Genomic DNA, 26,068 nt, shown 5'->3' with positions numbered 1-26,068 from the left:
TACAAAGATAAAAATGAGAATGGTCCCTATCCTGATGGGTCGAAGTCGACCCATCATTTTTATTTTTTTCCCTTTTCTACACAATGCGTCATGGAAGTGGTGGTGAGAGTGAAGCTGCAGGTAGCAAGGAGCAAAAATGTTTGCTATTAAGGTTGGAATATAGACTGGAAAGGGAGTTGATTAGGGAGTTCTCATCTGCTGTCTAAATTCACTTGAATTTGACATTGTGTACAGTGCAGTTATCACAGATGGTGGGTGCCATAAATATATTATTTATATTGTTGGGAAACACCACATAAGTAGATAAATTAAAGCAAAGTATAGGCAATGTAAGTAATTTGGGGAAAGGATGTCTTGGGCGCTAGCAACTGGGATAACAAAAGAGGTCTCATGAAGTGAGTTACAATTGAGTTGACTTTTAGAGTAAGCCAGCGATTCTCAGAACTAGGGGTGAGAAGGAGGAACATTGTATGCTACGAGAAATAGCCTATACAAAAACACAGAGATTTAGGAGATGAAATGACTTTTTGAGCCTACAGAATATATGCAAGATTGAGTAAAACAAAGAGTAAACGAAGGTAAGTAACATCCTGGGAGCTGAGGCTGGATCATTCTTATGAAAAGTTTTAAATGTCTAAGCACTTTGCATTTTATCTTGTAGGGAATAGGTGCTTTCTGAACAGAAAAAATGGTGTGGTCAGACCCCTACTTTAGTGATATCTATCTGTCATTTAAATAGAAGAGACTAAAATTAGGGTGACCAACTGAGAGGCTGTTACAAGATTCTATGAGAGTTGTGTGATTAGAGAAAAGGGTGTTGCTTCTAGAAATATTATGTAATCCACAAGCAATACTGTAGAATCAACAATACTTGGCAATTAAATGAATGGTGGTTTAGGACAGGGTGAAGATAAGTAACAGGGAAAAGTTGAGTATGATGCAGGTTGTGGGTGATTAAACATTTAGTAGTAACCTCAAAAGAAACAGTAGAATTAAAAAAAGGCTTTGGGAGAAGGGGAGTTAATTATTTCTATTTTTTGCCACATTAAGTTTCAGTGCATAAAGAGCATCAACCTGGAAATGTTCAATAGACAGTAGGTGATGTGTGAGTGGAACTCAAGTGACAGACTAGGATTATATATAGGAAAGTCATTTACATAATGATAAAATATAAGCTCCTTGAAGTCAGAGACAGTTTCATTTTTGTCTTTGTATGCTCCGTGCCTTGAACAGCCATTGGTACATGGAGAAGATACAATAAATACTTGTTAAATGAGTGGTTGAAAAGATAACTAAACATGACTCAAGAGAATATGGCTTAAAATAGACATCTAATAATTTTAGATTCATGAATTTTTCTTAGAACTCAAGCAGTCAGTTCTTTCATTGAAAAGATCAAGAGATTAAATTAAAAGAGGATAGGATACACAGCAGGATCTGAGATAAGAAATGAGATATTCTGAATTTCTAGTCTGTTTAAAAGTCTAATAAATTTTAAAAAGCACTATATTCTGCTCTAGCACTGACCATCTTTTGAGTCTATTGTAATACTGCATCTTAAAGAATGTATGCAGATAATGTATCCAGGGTACAATTGCAGTAAAAATCATTACTGGGAAAATGGTCACTTTTAGGTAAAGATATTTTTCAATTCTTTAAAGCAAGTTGGTTTTAGGCATATGTTTCCATCTAATTTGTCAAAGTAATGACATCTTAAGAAAAATGGATATTTCTTCAAGGAAATAATTAACATTTATTAAGCTCCTGCTACATGCCAAGCACTCTGCTGGAGCACTGTAGGTAACGGTATAGAAAAACACTGGCAAATGCACTAATTTAAAAATTTCACAGAACCACCGTTTTAGAGATGGAAGGGATCTTAGAATTTATCCAATCTACTCATTTTGTGTATTGAGCATAGTGTAATATTTCAACTAAGGTCATAGAGCTATTAAGTGGCAAAACCAGGACTTAACCTAGGACTTCTGAAAATTTTTATTCCAGTTGCTTTGGTCATTCCATTAAACTATATGTATTTTGACAATATTTTGAACTTCAGATTCATTTGAAGGCTAATTCAGGGTTATGACAAGACACAATATACAATAAGCTGTTTGCTTTCTTTCCTGATCAGATTTCAATTCATCTTTGATTAACTTGATCATTTATTTTGTTGGACAGAGCCAGGAAATTTATCTTCATGTTCTCCTGGATTAATGCTTGTTTTGTGTTTTTCATCACAGACCTTCACAATAGATTTGCTGCAATGATCTCTTACAAAGTCTTGGAGTTTATTTTCTCTCTGCCATACTACTCTCCTTAACCAGAGGGCTTTTCTTTACTTTCAGTAAGCAAATAGCTGTTCATTTATTAAAATGTAATACCAGATAGTACGCATTATGAAGGCTCTCAATATTAGGTACTATTTTTATGCTGCAAATCATGATATTAATATATCTTATGGAGATATTTAATTATTATTATAACAAATCATTTACCTTCTCTGGAACTCAGTTTCTTCATCTCTAAAATGATAGTTGGACTAAATGAACAATAAGGTATCATCTAGCTCTAAATTTACGATTTTATGAAACTGACACAGGATGGATTATCTGGTAGGGATTCATACAAGTCTAGTATTTTTTCTTAACTCAAGAATAGGTAAATATAATATGCTATTTTCTTTTCTTTTCTGAGAAGATTTAAAGACATAGGTGGGAAAATAACTGATTTATTATCTAAACTTAGGACACATATGATGAAGAACCTAATACAAGTTGTACATTCCCCATGAGAAAGAAAACTCCAGTCTTTCCAAGGGATTTAATCAAGACAAAAAATCTATTAAGATTGCTGTTGCTGGTGATGCATTGCTCCTCGTGCTGTAAAGACAACTTGTAGCAATCAGCTTGCCTGCACTTGCCTGGGATTATAGAAAAGTTCCATATAGGTTTGAATTAAATTTTCTGACTAAAAGCACATCCATTCATCACTTTTTTATCATACAATGTTGTGGAAATGTTTATTTCATTCCATTAATTAAAAAAAAATAAAAATTAAATTAAAAAAATTATATTGTGAAGCTCAATGAAGAGAAATTTCAAATCTGAATATCTTGTTCTTAGACCATAGCCTATAATACCCATTTTCTTTAAAACTGTATAAAATCATGATTGAGGCTGTAAACAATGTTATTACAGGTGCAATTGACCTGACTTCTAGTACATAATTCTTACAGCATCAGAAAAGTTGGATTTCTATAGCTTAGCAAGATCAAAAGTTTCTATTGATTTTCTCATAAAGAAATTCCCAGTTGAAAAAAACAATGGGGATTATGTAGTGAACATTGCATTATAAGTCATAGCCTCATAATTCAGTTTACTTTCTGGTAATTACCTGTGGACTTTAAATGATTTCCAAGCTCTTGATGTTCATTAGTCATTGAAAATGAAAGTGGCAAGGAAACAGAGCATAATTTGGAACACTTTTTTAACATTTATGGGTTTTGGGTACAATCAGAAAATAAGAAGGCTGCTTCCTGCAGTCAGATCAATATAGCCTCATATTAGAACCATAATAACAGAATTTTCAAGGACAGTGATTTAATGTTACTGAAAGTGTGACTACAGCAGCTTGCTTCCTACACTTATGACAACTTTATTACTAAACAGAAGCATTACAATTGCATATTTAAATTTTCAAAGTACTTTATATTTAAATTATAACATCCTTTTAATGGATACAATTTTGGTTCTATGTCAATAACCATTAAAATTTCAACTGTTATTCAAAGGTTTAATTTTCAAAATGTGTTATGTTCTTTATTTTATGATCTTACATAAGATAGTAATTTGTATTTACAATTAAAATAGAATAAGAATTAAAATATCTATAAAAATAACAGTTACTGTTAGCAAAATAAATTTTTTCAGCTAAAATATCAAATTAAACGTTGTTTCACTCAGCTTTAGTAAACATATTAAAATGTATTTAGTTTGACATATCAATCTTCCAACTATATTGAAATGCAAATTCAAATAAGGCAGCTGGTAAGCTGAATCATCCTTTCTCCAAAAGTTAATTAACTGGTAAGATAGTTTATAAATTAAATTCTCAAAATCACACTAATTAAAATGTGTCTTTTTTGCATTAAAAACAAATGGGATATGGTATATTTAACATCTAATCTAATGAAACATACATGGGAAATGTAATTTCTTTGCTAATTTAAATTGTATTACATTAGAGTTCTGTGATTATTTATAATTTTGGATATTGGTTTTCACCTTATCAAGCAATATTAGTCAAGTTACACCATCATCCTTTTATTTATGTGCACTAATTTCATTGATCTTAACCCAATAAATCTCTCCTCTCTATATGACTGCGTACAAAGTTTATTGTGGAAAGTTAATTTCATCTTAGCAATATCCTTGATTTACAAATAGAAGGGATCTTGGAAATGCTCTGGTCTACTTTCTTCATTGTACAGTTGACAAAAGTGATATTTTGAGAAGTTGTTACCCAAAGTCATAACAGAAAAAGGGTAACTGAACCAAGATTTAAATCTAGGTCCAAAAATCTAGCCCTTTTCATTATACCACACTGCCTTTCTTCTGCCAGTATTATTGCCTAATGTGCCAAAAAGAAACGAGAAGAACTGATTCTTAAATATGTTATTATTGTCATGAGAAAGATAATAGAGGCCTAAAAGGAGAGGAGGGGGAGGATGTGAGGTATATTGCCACAGCACTACCCATAGTGGCTGCTATGAATATGCCCGCAAATTTCAAGGCTTGAAACACAAGATAGCAGACTTTCTTCACTGAAGATAGAAACAAGACATTTATTCAAACACCAAAAAGTCAAATCCATCATGGTAACAAAGAAATCCATCATAGTTACCAAGAAGTCTGTACACATCATCAGGCCTTCCCACAAACCAGCTCCCTTAAGCAAAATCACTCCCTTTCACTCACAGCTAGCTGCTTGCTTCCTCTCTTTTCCCCAGCTATGCTTGCTCTGTCTTATTTCTTCTCAGCTCTGCTCCACCCTTCCTGCTCCTTCCTTCCCACTCTATCCCTTCCTGCTCATGTAGTAAATATCCTATTATAAGTCATAGCCTCATAATTCAGTTTATTTTCTGATGATTACCTGTGGACTTAGACTCATGTGACTCTGGTTTCCATGTGACTTAAGCAGCTCATTCGTATCCATTACAGAGGTCAGTGGAGCAACAGTATCAGTAGAACTTTACAATGATATAACAGGGATAGCAAAATAAGCACATAAACAATATCTTAGGGTGGGGCTTGAGTGCAAGCAACCCATCATTGCCCCCTCAAATGAATGGGACCCAAAATACCTTGGGGAAAGGGGCAAAGGTCTTTTCTGTAGCTACTTCCTACTGAGATTGGACATTGAGCTGTCCCTGACCCAGGAGGTACCATTCAAGGGGTCAGTTCTTTAGTTGGCACCTGGAGCTTGGTCAACATCAGGTCCAAGGATGACACTTCACAGTCATGCACAGAGGTTGACATTTAATTTAAGCAGTCAGGCATCTACAGATGGAAAGCTGTAAGCCTACAGGAAATAAAGCTAACAAACAAGGTGAACAGACAAAGAGCCAGAAAGAAATGAGACAATAACCAGAAGCAGGGTAAATGTAGGGTCAGCTATGCTTCAGGAGTCCATGAAAAAACTATCATATCCTTATTCATTGTTGTTTACTGTTTTCTAATTTGCAGATTCAGGGTCATCATTCTGGCTAGAGGTATATGTTTTTTTTTTTAATCTGAGCTGAGGCCTGGCAAATTTCCTATTCTCCCTACAGGTATGATGAACTTGGATACCATGTTCCAGGAGGATCTGTTTGGGCAGTTTTTTTCCCCTGTTCAATCTAATATCAAGCCCCTTTTCTTGGTACATTGCATATAGTTCATTAGTTTGAATGCCATCTACTCTTCCAAAATTTACCCCTGCTCTCAATAGACCAGTAAGCAATCCTTTTCTTGTTAATCTATTCTGACTGAATTCTCTGGCTATTTGTTCTTCTTTCTCAAGGGAAGTTTTCTTTTCCCCATTTTCCTAAGTCGCTTACCTGAAATCTTATCCAGAACCTTCAAAAGAGGGTGCCCTACTTCCCCAATTAGGAGAGTTAGAATTAGGTACTTATAAGTAGGAGGAACCATCTTCAATATTATATTTCTATGAGGAACCATTAAGGGAGTACTATGATAAGCATTGGGTCTTTGACCATTATGACAATTTCATTACCTCTTCCTTTAATTACCTCATACAGTCTCTAAGCAAATACCAGGGTCTATCTCCAGTAGGCCACTTAGAGTCAGTAGGATATTGCTTACTGAATTCTTCGGCAGCCAAAGCTAACAAATTAGTTCATTTTTACCTCCTTGCATATGATAACCCGTAAAAGCTTGCTGTACAAAAGTATTCTAATACCTATGAATTTCAAACATTCTATGTTATCTGTTCCTGCTCCTCTGGTCCCTTCATCCCTGATTCTTGTTCACGATACTAATGATTCTCCCATCTTTTGGATGAACTGACTCAAAATATCTATGACCTCTTGCTGAGTAAGATCATCAATTATCTCCCCAAACATTGTGTGCTACCCCACCCCCCTGCCCATTCTTCTGCTTCCTTCTTAGTATTGGGCAAACATCTGAATTTATAGAAGCCTCCTCATTTAACTTTATTTCGTTTTCCTCCCAAGCATCATCCTTCCAGGTGTCAGGGCCCCAACTAGGCTCAGCCTGTGCGAGGGCTGCATGAACATTTCTTTTGTTAGTTTTTTGCTTCTTTTTGTGAGCTAAATGAACAACAGCATTTTCTTCTACCACCTGAAACTTTCTAGCTTGCTCTTCTAAAGGAAAGTTTGAACACTATAGCACGGAAAGCTTTTCATGCAAACAAGTTAACTGTTTTTCCTTTTCCTTTCCTGAACCTTTGAAAAGATCTTCCCATTCCATTAACAATACATTAACAATACAGAATGTAGTATATATGAAAAAACACAGTGATAGTAGGGGGTGAAAGGGAATAAATTTAAAGGAAATAAGAGAAGTGGGGGTATAATAAAGAGACAAAGTCTTATTATTTTTCTTCAAATACTAGAATAGAAAGTCTGCTGATTAGGCCCATACCTGTTATCTGGTTATTTAACCATTTTCAAATCCATCTGGACATGTAATTATTTTTCCTCCATTTTCCCATATTTTTCATAGAAGTAAAATGAAAGACAAAATAAAAGTTTTTGATAAATTGAGTTTAATATCCTTGAAGACAGTGGACATGTACAGAAGTAGTGTTGCATTATACAGGCAGAGTCCAGACTTGAGTTCAGACAGACCTGTGTTCAAATTCTGTCTTTTACATTTATAAATTTTGTGACCCTATAAAAATCCCTTTTACTCTCTGAACCTCAGTTTCTTCATCTTTGAATAGCTTTTCATGCCTACTTAACATGGTTTTATGTTGCTAAAATGAGATAGTACTTATAAGTATTAACAAGCTACATTTCAGCTAAAATTTTTATATATTATATATTATAATATAATTATATGTTATGTAATTATAATCTTATATGTATTTATATTCCCCATTGAGACAGGATATTTTGTGGAAAAATTTGTAAAGGCATCAATAAGTAGAGTAAAATTGTCTACTTTTATCACTGAAATTAATTACTATTTTCAATATATTTTGTTTCTGAATTTGTAGTTCAAAGCTTCTTTGTTTATTTAACCAGAAAAGTGTTAAGTAAAAGAAATGATAGATCTGGGGTCAGGAAGACCTAGCTTTGTATCCTTACTCGGATACTTGCTAGTTATATAATTTCAGATAATTCATTTAAATTCTTTGAGTCTCGGTTGAAAGGGAATAACAGTATTTGAAATGTCTGCCTCACAGGGTTATGTACAGGTTAAATTTTATAAAGCACTTGAGAACTCTAAAACAATATATTACTATCAGGAATATATTATTATTATTATCATCTTCTCACAGAATCATGGATATAATTTAAAGATTCCTGAGTAACCATCTGTTTCAACCCCTTCATTTTACAAATAACAAAAACTGATGGCTAGAAAGGTTGTGACTTTTCTAACGTCACCTAAGCAATATATACTAGAGGCAGGATTCTAACCTACGTTCTGATTCCAAATCCAGTACCCTTTCCAATGTTTTCTTCCTTTGATTCGTCTCAAAATTCAAGTATCCTGGGTTTATTAGCTTCTCTCTGTGTCTTTTTATCTGTATCTTTCTCTCTGTTGCTATCTGTGTGTCTCTCCGTGTACGTGTGTGTCTCACACACACATACAATTAAGGATAGTAACACAAATGAAAAGACAGTCATTGTCATCCTTTATCATACATAAAACAGCTGCTCCCTTGCTACGTTTCAAGAGGAAAAAAAAGGTGGGGGGAAAGGGTATATGCTACAGTTTGAATGCATTATTTTCATTATGAAACTATATTAAAACTTAGAAAAGAACTTTTAAAGAAACATTAAATATTTTGGGGCAGATTGTAAAATCATTTCAATCCCAAAGGAACTTTAAAAAAATAGTGTTTCATTTTCCTTTTCCCTTCTCTAGAATATTATCCCATTTTATCAGTGCTTATTTATAAAATATCTGCAAATAATAAGATGAAAACTTGATAAACTTTGATCAGTTTTAGGAACACCAGAATCTCTTCACTCTATGGATGCTTTACTCTGTGGTCCTTCAAGTAGTTTAAAGCTGTAAATCCATCCTTGCTTGAGATTTGGCTAGAGATCAAATGCGACCCCTGCTTTTCTTTGTGCTTACACTTAAATAGTTATGTTCTCCATCTTGTAAAATAACAATGTTCTCTGAGAAGCTTTTAAGCATAACCAATGTATTTTAGTTTGCTTAATGTCAGACATGGACCTGCACTATAGCAGAAGTACTTTAAATGTCAACACAAATCCATTTTGCAAATGTCAGCCTGGCATTAATGAAAACCCAACTCTCTGATGAAAAATGCCCTCCTAATTCATAGTTAATGTTACCGAATATCTCTCGCATCATGGCCACGTTCAAACGGAAGTCTTGGCAGCTTCTTTCTTCATTAGGAATTCAGTTGCATACTTCTGAAGCATAATTTGTAAAGTGTCATATCATAATAGAATGAAATATTTAAGTTTTTCTGGGCTAATTTGCAGGGTTTTTCTGTGGCTAAAAGATATTATAGCGTGTGTGTGCACACGTGTATAATATGTTTGTTGCTTTTTCACATCTCTTCTCTGCTCATCTGGAGAAATCTACAGTATTATGTATTTTTCTAGAAATTTCTTTCTATATGGTGTTGATATATCTACAATTTTAGTTAACTTATTGTGTGATACCCCAAAATTTGAGTTCAAAGACATCAAATGGAAGGGTACAAAATAATTATTTTATGTCCTATACTTTCATATGATAATGGGGCATTTTAACTTTAATAGAATTTGAATAATTTCTTATAACATATTTAAGAACATATAAATATTTTGCTTTATTTTTATGTGGAATACAATGATGAGGCAGAAGAGTATGGACTTTTGTTTTATCATGGGAACTTCTTCCATGGATGAACTCCAAATGAGTGAACCTCCTTTATTCCTTCATAGCAACCTTCTAGTAATTTAAAACTTTAGACTATTGCCGGGCATAATGAGAGACTGAATGATTTTTCATGAACACTGACTAATTCACTTTGTGAAGAAAAAGAGAAATCTCAAAATATAGTTTGGATAGATTAGAATACACACTTTAAAAAACCTGGAATTGAGTCTGAATCCACTATCAAATGATATAACATTTGCAAAGTATTTTTGAAAGTTTTAAAATGCTACACTAATTCTTTCTTTTTATTAGATAGTCTCTAAGCTCCCTTCTGGTTTGAACATTCTCTGATTCTATTAGCATATATAAGTATTACATATAAGCTTTGAGGATACTTATCCCAACTCACACTCACAAAGGTCAGCAATATTCTGAAGCTTAAAACGCTGACCACATGTCCTATTCAAACACTTTGAGAAGTCAGGGATGAGTCCCTAATCCATGACCTTGAGACCCTGCTACTGTACTTTTACCCAACATTTTTATTTGAAAATAATTTAGTCATTCTCACATATCTTTCACAAAGGTGTATTTATTAAGATATTTATTATATTAAGGTATTTATTACAAAGGGTTATTTATTCCAAATAGTTGTTTAAAAAAATTACCCCCCAAAGCCTGCAACATACTCATCCTTGAGTACAAACAGTGTAGAGGAAAGAGCACATGTAGTAAAAGAATAACTAAACTGCTGATAGCTGGAGGTTCATTACTTTCATTGATATAGCTATAGATCTGCATTTCCACAATCATGAAGTTTGTCAGAGAATGATTATTTGTTCATTTATTTGTTTGTTTTTGCCACAGTCTCTCTCAAAGATAATTGCTACTGTATTGTGGAAGGGTTGTAATCTGTGTCCCTGGATGGAATAGACACATCGATACAATTAAAGGCCCCGGAAGTATTGAAGAAATATAATGAAGTATCGATTGATTGTTCATACTTCAGTTGGCTATTAGGAAGCTTGGGAAACTATTTCATGGCTTTAATTGTGAGTATAATAAAATAGTGAACAAAAATCCTGAACCAAAATGTAATTCATTTTTTTTCAAAAAATACAAATCATGTTTCATGTAAGTACTTCAGGTTTGCTTCAGTTTGTTATACTTTAAGCAACCCTTATGTATTTGTATACAAATCTCCTTCATAAAGTCAAGGTTATTGACCACCAAACACATGTTAATTTAAACTTTCTATACTGTGTTAATTTATTCTTCATGACAAATGGATTGGTTTTTCCAGTTCTGTCAGTGCATTGGGATTCTAAGCAATGTACATTACATTGTGCTCAAGTGCTATTAAGGTTCTAACTGCAAAAAAAGGGAATTTTTTATACCACCTGCTACACATGTTCTTGTAAATTCTGGGTAAGAAAAACTATCAATGTCATGATGAAAGAAGACATTTGAAACCTCTTATAATTTGTTTTGCTGCCTCTAAGGAAACCAAAGGGGGCATTCCTATTCCATGAAAAATGCCGTTCCAAATGAATACTGCTGGGTTTTATGGGCAGCGTATGTCACCTGCATTCCATTGGCAAATGAATAGCAGCATGGTGAAATGAGGGGAGTCTCATGGTAATAGTTTTCATTCATTTTCTAAGAAGCTGTGAAGTAGTACAAAGTTGGTTTCCACATTCTTCCCCATCCTCAGAAAAGTAGAGAAGACGTTATACAAGAACCTGAATTAGTATTTGTTGATTGATTAAAAACAGGTATTTTATTTGAATTACAATGTATTTTTCAGGATTATATTATGAAGTTATGTTGTTAGGATTTTTTGTTTGTTTGTTTGTTTCCTCTACATCTTCCTTTTCCTTCCATTTTGTTCTGTAACATTAAATAATATTATATCTGGATAGTTTATTCCCATGGCTACATGTGTCCTTGAATCAGGATATGAAACCAATTACTTTCAATGGGAATGTTTAATTCAGAAGTCAGGCAGAGTTATCATTTGCATATTAATAACTTCAGTGTGAGGCTTAGATTACAGTTTACATAATTGAAGCTTAATTGATTCTTCAGCTTGCACTTCAATTATTAATGAGTGTTGATCATTTCTATTCATCAGAGAAACTTGATGATTAGTGAAATATTGCAAAGTCTTCATACGCACTATATTTGAGTGTTGAGGTTGAAGTGGAAGAGCTTTTAGACGTATGCCCAGTACAGCTTTGAAGGACCCAAATTACTGAATAGACTTCCCTATTTTTTAACAGATGCCACAAATGCTTCTTAAAATGTTTTTACTTAGCACTCTGCCCTTTTGTGCCTCTCTAAACTCTACTTTAAATAATACATGAATATTTGAAACAAAAAACAACAACACTGGAGAGGCTTTCAGTAGTGGGTAAAGGGAGATAAAAAGAGAGATAAAAAGGTTGAGGCATGTGCAGGGAAATTTTCTGGGTTTCACATTGGTCATGAAAAGGCTGTGTGATTATTACCTTAGTCAATACTCTATTTATCAATTTCTTAAATGGGTCTGTGGATGGGTTACAAGGGTCTTTGACTTTAGATGGGAAAAAAAAATTACATTTTTATTTTTCCTGACCTTGAACTGATACAAAGTTTTTTCTTGACTTTATGAAGGAAAATAAAGTAAAATAAAACATTATTCTGAGTCCAAAGGTTGCACCAGACTGCCAGAGGAATACATGATGTATGTAAAAAGGATAAGCAACACTAGCCTTAACCTTTTACTGTTGATAACATTAAATTTATTTCTTGTAGTTGAAAATCAGTGCTGAATTGCCATTTAAGAACTTTAAAGTTTATGAATTGTGTTGGTAATCTGATGCTTAAGTGCCTAGATTCAGTATTTGTCTCTGAGACTTACTGCCTGTGTAACTTGCACAGATCTCTGAATGTCTTTGGTTTCCTCATCTGAAATCATGTTGCTGACATCCATTCAGGTGACAGAACTTGTGTCTTCTGAAATCACAATAGAGTGCTGCCTGGGTCCAATATAAAATCATGCAGTAATAGACATTTGAACACCACTCACTCATGGAAGTTGTGAAATTGGTGTGCCCCTTTCAAAGACTCTTACTTAAGTATTCACATTTGGGAAATCACATTTTTTAATCAAAGTATTTTATAGTACTTTTGTAAACCTGAGTAATGAAACTCAAAAAAGATTGAAGGATATAAAAACAACCACTTCCAGGTCCTGATTCCAGGTCCTGATTTTACCACTGATTTATTTAACTTTTGGAAGTTAGAATTTCTGTGTTTCATTTTAGTCATTTGTAGAATGAAGATAGAATCAAATGAGGTAATTCATATAAAAGCTTTTTGAAAGGTTTGATTCTTTATTTTGGGGGGCACAAAGTTCATGCCAGCTATTTCTTCTGTGAAAATACTTCTTAATATGGACCTTTCACCAACATGAATTTGCAATGTTCTATTACTTGCAGTATCAATAGGGAGCTTCCTGAAACATGATATGTTAAGTAATGTCTATAGTGGGATAGTTGGTATGTTTCAAAAGTAAGAGGAAAACTTGGGATTTCATGATTATGAGGCCTTCACTTATTAACTTTACATTACTGTTTTGTTTGTTTATTTTTGGGATGATACGTATTTAGTATAAAATGAAAAAAAATAAAAAGAAAGCTTTGCTTTTTTGTACTTTCTATATACCTCTATTATCTAACATATTACAATTTATGATTAATGTTTCAGTAAAGCAGTCTTTTTAAAATGATAAATTTCTGAATGTACGATGCTAATAGTAGGAACATAAATACATTGAAGACTAATCTACATATCCATAATAGAAACATCAAATATGTCAGGTTTCAAAATTTATTTTGCCTTTTTTATTACTGCAATTTAAATAAGAATAATAAGAAAAGAAAAAGGAACATAATTATAAACTTAAATATTGAGATATTTACCTTTCACATGGACCAAACCTCCTCCTGGGACTTTTCTTTAAATCTTCTCTGATTATCCCAGGAGGACTCCTGTTCTGCCCTGCTCTTATTTATTTTTACTCATCCTGAGGCACTATTTCATCTCTTCTGCAGAGGAAAATCTAGAGAGCTTCTAATTTTCTGATCTACTCTACCATCTTCCCAGAATTCTCTCCAAGTTCAAATAGTAAGCTAATTAAGTGATCAAAGTTGACTGAGGTGGGCCATATGCCTTGGGCAGAGACCTCAGTGATCTGGGCTACTGAAATGTATGGGAATATTTGGGGACCAGTTTGTTTTCAAAGACATGGTTTTTTTCTTTTTAGACGTTCAGATCCCATAACCTAATCATTTTCCCTTCAAAGGGGACCTAAAATCTTTCAGGGTAAGGGGGGCAGGTCTCAGCTTCTGAAATTGCTTCCTGTTGGCAAGGGTCATAAAGCTGTCCCTGCCTCAAAAGGGGTCTCAGAGAGGAGGCTGACTGGAACAGAGCACAGGCTGCATCCAGGGGATGATGGAAGGACATGGACTGATACCCACTGTTTGCTACCAGCTGTAGGTGCACAGCCTGTAGTCTGGAAGACATAAATCTGACAAGCAAGTCTGACAAGCAAGTTCAATATATTGGGTCCAAATATAGGGAAAATTAAAAGTAATGTCAGAATGGGGGGAAACAAAGAAAGAAAGCAAAAGCTTTATCAGAATCATTTAATTTACCATACAGGGTTATCTGATCTTGTTACTTTCTCAAACGTTTCCACTCTGATTCCAATTCCTTTAGGAGGACCAGAAGGTATTGGGAAGTAACAACACTTTTGCAGATAGAAATGTTCCACCCCTGGGGTCAGTAGTGACACAAATGAATTTGCCAGAGCCTGACTTTTATTCCAATTATAACAAAAGACTTGTGAGCATACTTAAATAATCACTAGGCCAAATAGGTTACTTTGCTCTAAGAAAATTGATTGCACTGAAATTATCTTTCGCCAAACCAAACTGAAGGTATTTCTGATTTAATTTCAGTAATTAATAGCAATATTGAATTACTGAGTTGTTTAGGATATAGGAAAAAACAATTTTAGTCCGAATAGCTCAGAACTTATATATACACATTTTATTATCCCAACCTTATTTTAGGGGATAATAATTCACATGACTATGCCGACAGGCAGATGACAAGACCGAGTATTAATTCACTGGTGATTTGCTGTGATTATAGAAATTTGCTATAAAAAGATAAAGCAGGGATAAGATTTATACCAAGTATGATAGGATAAAACATCTTTAGAGTTCAGATAATTCAGTTTATCAATTCCACCTCGTAGCCACACTCAGGAGTAGACAGGTGGGTAACATTCCTTTGTAGAGGAACATAATGGGGAAACTGAGCTAGGAGAATCCCATCTTAGTCTGAGATAAAATTGTCATCTCAGCTTTTCCAGATACAGACCTCCCTCCACCTGTATCACATTCTCTCTGAGTAGCTTGTGGCATTTCTCTCAGGTGGAGAATTATTTGCTGTTGATTATGAACAGATTATTATGATCCATCAGAAAACTCAAAATCAGTTATAGTCCCAGGGGCTTTTATCTCAATAGCAAGTGTCTTTCATCATAGCTTGTGGAAAAATTTACCAGAACTTTCATCTCAAATTTAAATTTGCCTTTGTGTAAAAGTCAATTGTCAGAGATCATTTTTATAGACTTGAAAATTTTCAGTAAGCCAAATTCATTGATAAGAAACTCCAAATCCCAAACAAGCTCTTTGGCAAGTTTTGCAAAATAGTGAGGATTGACAGAGAACCCTGAGAAAGGGCTTCCTATCCACCACAGTTACCCTTAGAACTACTGAGGGCTGTGCCATTTGATTAGCCCTGAGGACTACTCTGAGAGGGCAGAACCAGTCTGGATGAGGCTTTCCCCTTATCTCCATCCTTTCTGCATGCACAGGAATCAATTGCCAGTTTTAGGTTTCAGTATTAACAATAACCCACATATCTTAGTTAACAATCTCATAATTTTCATAAGTGAGAGCCAAATTGTTTTAGCTGCAGCTTCTTCTTAATTCTGGGCTAAGGTGAAAATACCCAGTTTTCTAAATGACAGAACAAACTGATTCTTCCAAGAAACACATGTTCAACGAAGTCTCAATGAAAAGCTAATGATGATAAAATATATTATAGAAAGAAGACACTCATTCATCTTCATCATCTTCTTTGGCTTTTGTTTTTGTTTGTTTTCTCCTCTTCCTCAATTCAATCAAGTAAATTCAATCTTGTTGAATACATTTCTAAATTACTTTATACCGAAAAATCAGCATCTCATCATTAACATGTTGAAAATGCAACTTTAAAAGACTGGGCTTACTCAAGTGTGGAGGCTGGCTGACTTCACCCAGACCTGGTGGTGGTGGCTGTGATAATTAGCAGAATCTGCTGAATCTGGGTGATACTTCCAGGCTTTCTGTGTGGCTAACAGGGTGCACAGGGGCCAGGGACTTGTCAGTGGGGCCCCTGTCATACGTACTGTTCCTCTTCTTCCTTTTGCCAGGTGAGTGAGGGATAATGCAAATTTCCTGCCATTCTCCAGCACTCTCTTCTCTTAGTCTGATCTGGGATGAGGGGGGTTAACCAAGAAATGTGGGGCTATTTGCAATCCCAGCACTGAGATACTTTCTTGACTTAAGGAAGGGAGAGGGGGAAAGGGAGTGACCAGGATTTTAAGGAGGTATTTCAAAACTCCTTAATGATCAATCTCAAAAGCTCCAGAATCCGCTAAGATGTTTTGAGCTGTTCTAACTTTTCACTGTAGTCTTGGCCTTCTCAGAGCCAGGACTAGAGGAAGAAGAATCTTAAGAATGGTTTTTTTTGTTTTTTTTTTTTTTGTTGTTTTTTTTTAATCTTCACAATTTTTCTTGGTCCTCTGGATCATATTGAGGCCAGGCACAAAGCTTCATTTTTAAGGTCTTGGAAACCAAGCTTTTTCCAGTTCTAACACGGGGGCAAGTCTTGGGGAAGTCCCTCTGAATCTGGCTGCCAAGGCTAAGGATCTGGTGGCTACGAAGCCAGAAAAGGAGTACTGGCGCCAGCATGGGGACTTGGAGTGTAGTAAGCCTTTGGAAAACAAAAAAAGCACCTGCAGTTTTCCCAGTTTTCTAGTGTCATAGAGAATTGAGATAATTGAGAGTATTGGACATATGTTTCCTGATAAGGAGTCTGTCCTCTATAGAGTAAAAGGTGAACCTGGGTCTGTGGTCTGTAACTGAACTCTTGGACTGAGAGCTTCTGGCTTGAAAAGCATCTCTAAGCCTTTCCATGTGTGTGGAGAGTGACCCCAATAGAACACTGAGAAAGGGATAGAGTGAAGACTTCTGTATCTTCCAGTCTTGACTGGAGGAGGGCTTGAGAGGGTCAGGGAATTCCCTGAACAGGCCAGCAAATATGTTGCAGTTTGGGTTGCTGAGAATCCTGAAATGCAATGGTATAGGGTGAGTGCCTTAAAAGAATATGACTACTCAAGCCTTCTTTCAGTCCATGTAGCAAGGTTTATTGTATTGCCAATAGAAACAGGAGAGATTCTAAGAATCTGTGCTATTTAATTGAGGTAAGATTGGTACTTTTATATAGAAGAAAGATCCCTGAGAAGACCTGGATGAGATTAAGGAGTGTTAAGTAAGCTAATTAAGTGGTGGGTCAGATGCCTTAGGTGGAGTCATCAGTGATCTTGGCTATTGAAATGCATGGGGAAATTCAGGGACTGGTTTGCTTTAAAAGACATGATCTTTTCCTTTTAGGGATTCGGGTCCCATGACCCCATCAATTTCATTTGTTTGCTGAAACATACATGTGGAGTAGATATTATCATACCCATTTTACATGGGAGAACACTGAGGTTAGTGACTAGCTCCTGAAAGCTTCTAGTCATTTAAATGATTTAAGCTTCATCTACCTGCAAGACCAACACTCTTTTCTTTATATTACATCTCTTTACCAAATGAGCTCACTCTCACTCTCTTTTCTTCACTCTTGCAGCTAAATTTCTGTAAATTTTTATTTTATCTTAGCCTCTACCTACCCTTAAATCTGATATCTCTTCTAGCCACCACTCTGCTATTACACTTCTTTCCCTTTACCGAATCATTTCTTAGAAGAGTAGTCTGTGCTCAGCTCCTATCTTTTTCATCACACACTGCTTAATTCCTTCTGGTCCTACTTATCATTGTTTTTTTTTGTTTGTTTGTTTTTTTATAATTATTATTATTTTTTAATGTTTAACAATCACTGCCATACAATTGAGATTTTATCCCCCCCACACCTACCCCCCACTACCCCCCTCCCTCCCCACGACTGCATACAATTCTGTATAGGTTCTACATATACTTTCCTATTGAGTATATTTTCACTATAGTCATGCTATGTAGTCAGACTAAAATAAATGAAAGAAATCATATAACAAATCAAAACATGATACACAAACACATACACATACACAAACATGATCTGCTACATTTTGTGAATGACTTCCATATTTCTTTCTATGAGTGGGAAGGCATTTTGCCTTGAGAACCACCTTTGGGATTTTTTTTTTTTATAAGAAGTTTTTGCATTATTACAAAATTCCAAGTCTACCAGAAAAAACTCTCGCACACTGTGGTCGTTGCTGTGCACAAAGTTCTCCTGGTTCTGCTCCTTTCACTCAGCATCAGGTCATATAAATCCTTCCAGGCCTCTCTGAAGTCTTCTTGTTCATCATTTCTTATGGCACAATAGTACTCCATTACATTCATATACCATAATTTATTCAGCCATTTCCCAATTGATGGACATCCCCTTGACTTCCAGTTTTTGGCAACTACATAGAGTGCTGCTATAAATATTTTTGTACATGTAGGACCCTTTCCCATTTTTATGATCTCCTGGGGATATAGTCCTAGTAGCGATATTGCTGGGTCAAAGGGTATGCACATTTTTGTAGCCCTTTGGGCATAGTTCCAAATTGCTCTCCAGAATGGTTGGATGAGCTCGCAGCTCCACCAACAATGAATTAGTGTTCCAACTCTCCCACATCCTCTCCAGCATTTATCATTTTCTTGTTCTGTCATGTTTGCCAATCTTATAGGTGTGATGTGGTACCTCAGAGTTGTTTTGATTTGCATCTCTCTAATCAATAGTGATTTAGAGCATTTTTTCATATGATTATAGATAGCTTTAATTTCTTCCTCTGAAAATTGCCTGTTCATATCCTTTGACCATTTATCAATTGGGGAATGACTTGTATGATTATACATATGAGTCAGTTCTCTATATATTCTAGAAATGAGGCCTTTATCCCCGAGCTTAGCTGTAAAAATTCTTTCCCAATTTACTACATCCCTCCGGATTTTGGTTGTGTTGGGTTTGGTTGTGCAAAAACTTCTCAGTTTAATGTAATCAAAGTTATCCATTTTGCATTTTATAATGCTTTCTATCTCTCCTTTAGTAAAGAATTCTTCCCTTCTCCATAGATCTGATAAATACACTATTCCTTGCTTCTCCAGTTTATTTGTGGTATCAATCTTTATACCTAAATCATGTACCCCTTTGGACTTAATTCTTGTGTATGGTGTCAGGTATGGGTCTATGCCTAATTTCTGCCACACTGTTATCCAGTTTTCCCAGCAATTTTTGTCAGACAATGAGTTCTTATCCCAGAAGCTGGGGTCCTTGGGTTTATCAAACAGAAGGTTGCTATATTCCTTGCCTACTGCATCTTGAGTGCCAAGTCTATTCCACTTGTCTACCTTTCTGTTTAGCCAATTCCAAGTGGTTTTGATAATTGCTGCTTTATAGTACAGTTTGAGGTCTGGTAGTGCTAGGCCACCTTCCCAAGCATTTCTTTTCATTAGTCCCTTTGATATTCTGGACCTTTTGTTTTTCCAAATGAATTTTGATATTATTTTATCCAGCTATAGAAAATAATTGTCTGATAGTTTAATTGGTATGGCACTAAATAAGTATATTAATTTAGGTAGAATTGTCATTTTTATTACCCTAGCTTTAAATGGGATTTCTCTTTCTATCTCTTGCTGTTGGACTTTGTTGCTAATATATAAGAACGCAGAAGATTTGTGTGGGTTTATTTTGTACCCTGCAACTTTGCCAAAGTTGTTTATTAATTCAAGTAATTTTTTACTTGAATCTCTGGGATTCTCTAGGTAAATCATCATATCATCTGCAAAGAGTGATAACTTAGTTTCTTCTTTGGCTATTCTTATTCCTTGAATATCTTTATCTTGTCTAATTGCTACAGCTAACATTTCTAGTACCATATTGAATAATAGTGGTGATAATGGACAACCTTGTTTCACCCATGATCTTATGGGAAATGCATCTAGCTTATCCCCATTGCATATAATGCTTGCTGAAGGTTTTAGATAGATACTGCTTATTATTTTATGGAAAGTTCCCTTTATTCCTACCTTCTCCAGTGTTTTTAGTAGGAATGGGTGTTGTATTTTGTCAAAAGCTATTTCTGCATCTATTGAGATAATCATGTGGTTTTTGTTAGCTTTGTTGTTGATATGATCGATAATGCTAATAGTTTTCCTAATATTGAACCAGCCCTGTAATCCTGGTATGAATCCTACCTGATCATAATGTATTAATCTCGTGATAAGATGCTGTATTTGTTTTGCTAAAATCTTATTTAAAATTTTTGCATCTATATTCATTAGGGAAATTGGTCTATAATTTTCTTTCTCTGTTTTGTCTCTTCCTGGTTTGGGTATCAAAACCATATTTGTATCATAGAAAGAATTTGGGAGGGCTCCTTCTTCCCCAATTTTCAAAAATAGTCTATATAGTATTGGAATTAACTGTTCTTTCAGTGTTTGATAGAATTCACTTGTGAATCCATCTGGCCCTGGAGATTTTTTCCTAGGGAGTTCAATGATGGCTTGTTCAATTTCTTTTTCTGAGATGGGGTTGTTTAAGTATTCAACTTCCTCTTCTGTTAATCTGGGCAATTTGTATGTTTTAAAATATTCATCCATCTCGTTTAGATTATCGAATTTGTGGGCATAAAGTTGGGCAAAGTAGTTTATAATTACTGTTTTAATTTCCTCCTCATTGGAGGTGAGTTCACCCCTTTCATTTTTAATAGTAGTAATTTGATTTTCTTCTTTCTTTTTTTTAATCAGATTGACCAAAGGTTTATCAATTTTATTAGTTTTTTCATAAAACCAACTATTGGTTTTATTTATTAATTCAATAGTTTTCTTAATTTCAATTTTATTAATCTCTCCTTTAGTTTTCAGTATTTCTAATTTGGTATTTACTTGGGGATTTTCAATTTGTTCTTTTTCTAGCTTTTTCAACTGCAAGCCTAAGTCATTGATCTCCTCTTTCTCTATTTTATTTATGTAAGCATTCAAAGATATAAAACTTCCCCTAATAACTGCTTTTGCAGTATCCCATAAGTTTTGGTATGTTGTCTCACTATTGTCATTCTCTTGAATGAAACTGTTGATTGTTTCTATGATTTCTTCTTTAACCCAACCCTTCTTTAGAATTAGATTATTTAGTTTCCAATTGATTTTTGGTTTCTCTTTCCATGGCCTTTTATTACATGTAATTTTTAATGCATTATGATCTGAAATGATGCATTGATTATCTCTACCTTTCTGCACTGGATTGTGAGATTTTTATGTCCTAGTACATGGTCAATTTTTGTAAATGTTCCATGTACCGCTGAGAAAAAGGTATATTCCTTTCTATTCCCATTTAACTTTCTCCAAAGATCTATCATATCTACCTTATCCAGAGTTTTATTTACCTTCTTAACCTCTTTCTTGTTTATTTTGAGGTTGGATTTATCAAGTTCAGAGAGGGGAAGGTTGAGGTCCCCCACTAGTATAGTTTTGCTATCAATTTCTTCCTTCAACTCCCCCAACCTCTCCTCTAAGAATCTGGATGCTATACCACTTGGAGCATACATGTTTAGTAATGATATTGCTTCATTGTCTATGGTGCCTTTTAGCAGGATATAGTTTCCATCCTTATCCCTTTTGATTACATCTATTTCTGCTTTTGCTTTGTCTGAGATTAGGATTGCTACTCCTGCCTTTCTTACATGAGCTGAAGCACAATATATTCTGCTCCATCCTTTGACCTTTGTCCTATGTGTATCCCCCCGTTTCAAATGTGTTTCTTGTAAGCAGCATACTGTTGGATTATGGCTTTTAATCCATTCTGCTATCCGTCTCCGTTTTATGGGAGAGTTCATTCCATTCACATTCACAGTTACGATTACAATCTGTGTATTTCCCTCCAACCTCTTTCCCACCATTTGTGCTTTTAGCTCTCCCATCTCCCTTCCCACTTTTCTCCCCCTCCTCCTGCAGCCTTCCCCTTCTTCTTTTAGCCCCCCTCCCTTTTAGTCCCCTTTACTCTTATTGCTTCTTTCCTCCCTTTTAGCCACCCTCCCCTTTCTTCCCCCTTCCCCTCCTACTACCTATAGAGCTAGTTAGGATTATCCACTTAAGATTATTGTTCCCTCCTTTAAACAAATCAGATGAGAGTACCTCTCAAACAATGCTCATCTCCCTCCCCTCCTTCCCTCTACTATAGTTTTGTACTTCTTCCTGTGATATAAGTTGCCATTTTCTGCTTCCCCCTTTTCACACCTCCTATTACAATCCCTTCTCATACTTAAATCATATTTTTGTCATGACATCATTTACTTTATACCTGTTCCCTCTACATATATCCCTTTTATCATAATAGCTGCACAGTTCTCAAGATTAACAGGTATCATCTTCCCTTATAGGGAGGTAAACAGTTTGCCCTAATTGAGTAGCAAGTTTTTGTTTTTGTTTTTTCCCCCCGTTTACCTTTTTATGATTCTCTGGAGACCTGCATTTGAAGATCAAATTGTCTATTGAGTTCTGGTGTTTTGGTCAGGAAGCTCTGGAAATCCCTTATTTTGTTGAATGACTTTCTCCTTGCCTGAAATTTTATGCTGAACTTTGCTGGGTAGTTGATCCTTGGTTGAAGTCCCAACTCCTTTGCCTACTTATCATTGTACAGATTGAATCTTCCATCCCCTTAGACCACTAATAAAGTAGGTCCTAACAGCCTTTCTTCCCCAGATCCATTGTGATACTGTTGAATCCATACAACTCTCATTTATAAACACGTTAGCAATTTACAGTCTAATCTCTAATTCTCTTTTTTTGCTAGTTTCTCATCCTTCCAGTCTTTTACAAAAATATGGACATTTCAAAAAATTCTATTCAGTCTCTCTCTTCGTGTCTCCCTTTCTATGGCTCTGGGTTTCTCCTCCTACTTCTATCTCTCTTTGTCTCTCTGCCCTTTCCTTCTCCCCCTTTCTGCCTGATTATTTGCTCATGTTGAACATGATGGACTTTCAAAAACATGAAATCAGCATGAAACACATAAACAGATATGGATGTCTAGATATATTCTGATTAGCTACTTAACAATTTTAACAAAGATAATTATCATGAAATAGTCCCTATTAGCGTGGAACTTAATTTTGATTCAATTTCATTCATTATTTTTTCAAAATATTAATGAATTTACTTTTAATGCTTTGTTTTGTCAATTTCTACAATGTTTCCAGGCTTGATACAATACACCATATAGAGGATTTTGAACCATGAAAAAAAAAAAAACCCTCACACAAAAGCTATAATCTCTGTTAATCCCTTAAAATTCTACAAATTGATGAATTTAAATTTTACCAGGATGGACATAGCACTTTCTCTGATAACCTTAACCTCCTAAGAAAGGGAGAACCTCTGGGATTTCAATGGTAGATTAGCTGCTGCATTAAATCAATTGCCTATTTGCTTGGATTGCTGACCAGGCTATGAATTAAGGCTATTCTAATTAGCCTTCTGCAGCTGCTAGTTGTGGTGACCTTCATTGGCTCCAAACTAGAAAAAAAATATTTTTTTTAACTCCAAAATGTTTACCATGCAATTAATATCTAAATTATATATACAGTGGAGAATATAAAACATTCTTTATTGAAGTTAAAATGGGAACATCAAAATAACTACATTTAAACATGTTATGCAATATATATGTATATGTAGATATGTATGTGTATGACTATATATATTTATATGTATATACATATATATGCATATATACATAGATATGCACACATCTATATACGTATTTGGGGCAGCTAGGTGGTACAGTTGATAAAGCAGCAGTGCAGGAGTCAGGAGGACCTGAGTTCATATCTCACCTCAGGCACTTGACACTCACTAGCTGTGTGAACTTGGGCAAGTCACTTAACCCCAATTGCTTCATGCTGGGTCATCTCCAGTCATTCTGGTGACTATCTAGTCACTGGATTCAGATGGCTCTGGAAGAGAAGTGAGGCTGGTGAACTGCACAGCCCTCATTCACTCAAAACAAAGTCATGTGCAAGTCATGTCATTATTTCTCTGAAGGTATGGTCTTCTTTGGCAATGAAGGATGAACACACACATATATGTATACACACATATATGTATATATATATTTTAATATATATTTAATTTTTAATTTATGGAATAAAACAAGCATTTTCATTATATGGTATAATGAAAATAAATTGACAAAAGAGGTTACCTGCCCAGGTTCAAACAACAAATGTATATCAGAGCCCTAACTTGAGTCAGGTCCTGACCCCTTCTATATGCTTCCTTTCCAGTTGTATAGTATACACCTTAAAATTTTTACAAGCAGAGATGAGCATTTCTTAATGAACTTTTTAATTCTTATCAACTAACTAGGTCTTTCAAGACAAGTCTTTTCTTTGTGACATCCCTGGACTCACTGAAAATATTGACTAAACAAACAGCTATCAAAAGCAATCATATATCAGATGGTCTTGCGGTTGTGGCCACCCATTTTTGTTATTTCTAGGCCAAGAAACATACTAAATTAAGATAAGATAATATAAAATTTCCACCATACACTATTATAATAAATAAATTGTCTTTAATTATTTTTTTCTGGATAAAATGGAATTTAAAAAAAATTTCCCACCTTTTGTAGTGATCTCACTAAAGTCTAGGATAAATGCTCAGTGACATAATATATTTCATAGGTAGCTTGGGTCTAAATCCAATAATAGAGGTAGTAGTACCACAGCCAACCAGCTGTCATCATTGATCTGCAGACTTTTTCTGGGCACCTGTGTTCCAAAATTCTTCCCATTGCCCACTCCTTCCCCATCTCTCATCACAAATATCCTTTTGGTTTTGCCAAAACAAAAGGTGAATTGAAGTAGGTTTGGTGTGGTTTAGTAAGTTTTGATTCCATGCGTATGTATAGCAGGTGGTATGGATGAATGAAGATAAAAATAATTTTTTTTTTAAAAGAGAGAGCTTTGTGAGTATTGTTAAAAGATTCGCTAAAGTAAATTGCAGAGGAAGGAGTGGCAAATAAGAGAAAAAGACTAAAGAAATTTGTGATATACACCTTTCATTAAAATGATATTGAAATCATTAGCACTAATAATCTGAATGATTCACATATATAAACCTTTTTTTCTGACAGCAACTCCTATGAAGTCAGTTGTGCCAATTGTACCATGGAAACTTTATCCTCTTTTGATTTTATACAGTAGATCCAGTACATAGGGGTGAGGAACCTGCGACCACAAGGTCATATGTGACCCTCTAAGTCCTCAAGTGCTGAATCCAAACTTCTCAGAACAAATCCCCTTAATAATAGGATGTGTTATGCAAAACTTGGACCCAATGACCTGGAATGCCACATGTCACATCAAAACCTCAATTTCCCCACTCCTGACTAGGTCCTAAAAGAAGATTTATACTGATGTTTCAGAATATGGAAGTGATGGGGCAAGTGGAGGGAAGCATGAGGTGGAAGCAAATTGCAACAATAAAAGTTGAATGGGCTGTCCTGAGAGGCAGAGTTCCCTTCATAGAAATTCTTCCAACAGAACTTAGACAACTGACAGCTTGAAAGGGAGTGTTGTAGAGAGGTTCTCTGGCCAACACAGGTTGGACTAAATATATCCACAGTCCTGTTGAAGCATAAAGTTCCACAAAACTCGATTGTGTGATTTGCCTACAGACGTTTTCCTACGTCCCCCAGGCCTATTTACTCATGCATCACATAGCAGCTCATATTCTTTTGAAGACTGCCCTACTTGCTGACAGAAGGAGAATGTTAACAATATATAAAAACAAAATGAAGGAGAGAGAAGCAAATAGATCAACCATTACTCACTCTGGAAATTTGTAACTGAGTAGTCAGTCTTTGGAAATGTCACTTGGTCTCTGAAGAGATAAAGAATGAGTTACTACTTTGTTCAAACGTAAGGGGATATCACAGACTGAGGAGAGGAAATTTGGAGGACTATGGAAAGGTGATCATGGACAACACAGGGAGAATTAAATGGGCAGCCAGGTTGCTTGCACAGCTATTGACTAGACTGGTTAGCCCAGGACATTATTCTTTCT

At 35.1% G+C, this 26,068-nt stretch overlaps 1 long non-coding RNA gene across 1 annotated transcript in view; it reads left to right on the top strand.

Annotated features, from left to right (window-relative positions):
• The window catches only part of LOC140501650 (uncharacterized), a 430,460-nt gene that overhangs the window by 129,674 nt on the left and 274,718 nt on the right, over positions 1–26,068 (top strand). Inside the window, exon 2 of the long non-coding RNA XR_011966285.1 lies at positions 10,464–10,648. This is a non-coding gene — a long non-coding RNA (uncharacterized lncRNA). The remainder of the gene's footprint in view (positions 1–10,463; positions 10,649–26,068) is intronic.

The sequence above is a fragment of the Notamacropus eugenii genome, chromosome 4, assembly GCF_028372415.1.
Source record: "Notamacropus eugenii isolate mMacEug1 chromosome 4, mMacEug1.pri_v2, whole genome shotgun sequence".
NCBI classification, from domain to species: domain Eukaryota; kingdom Metazoa; phylum Chordata; class Mammalia; order Diprotodontia; family Macropodidae; genus Notamacropus; species Notamacropus eugenii.
Note: the sequence above shows the minus strand (reverse complement) of the source record. Positions and strands in the feature narration are given on the sequence as shown.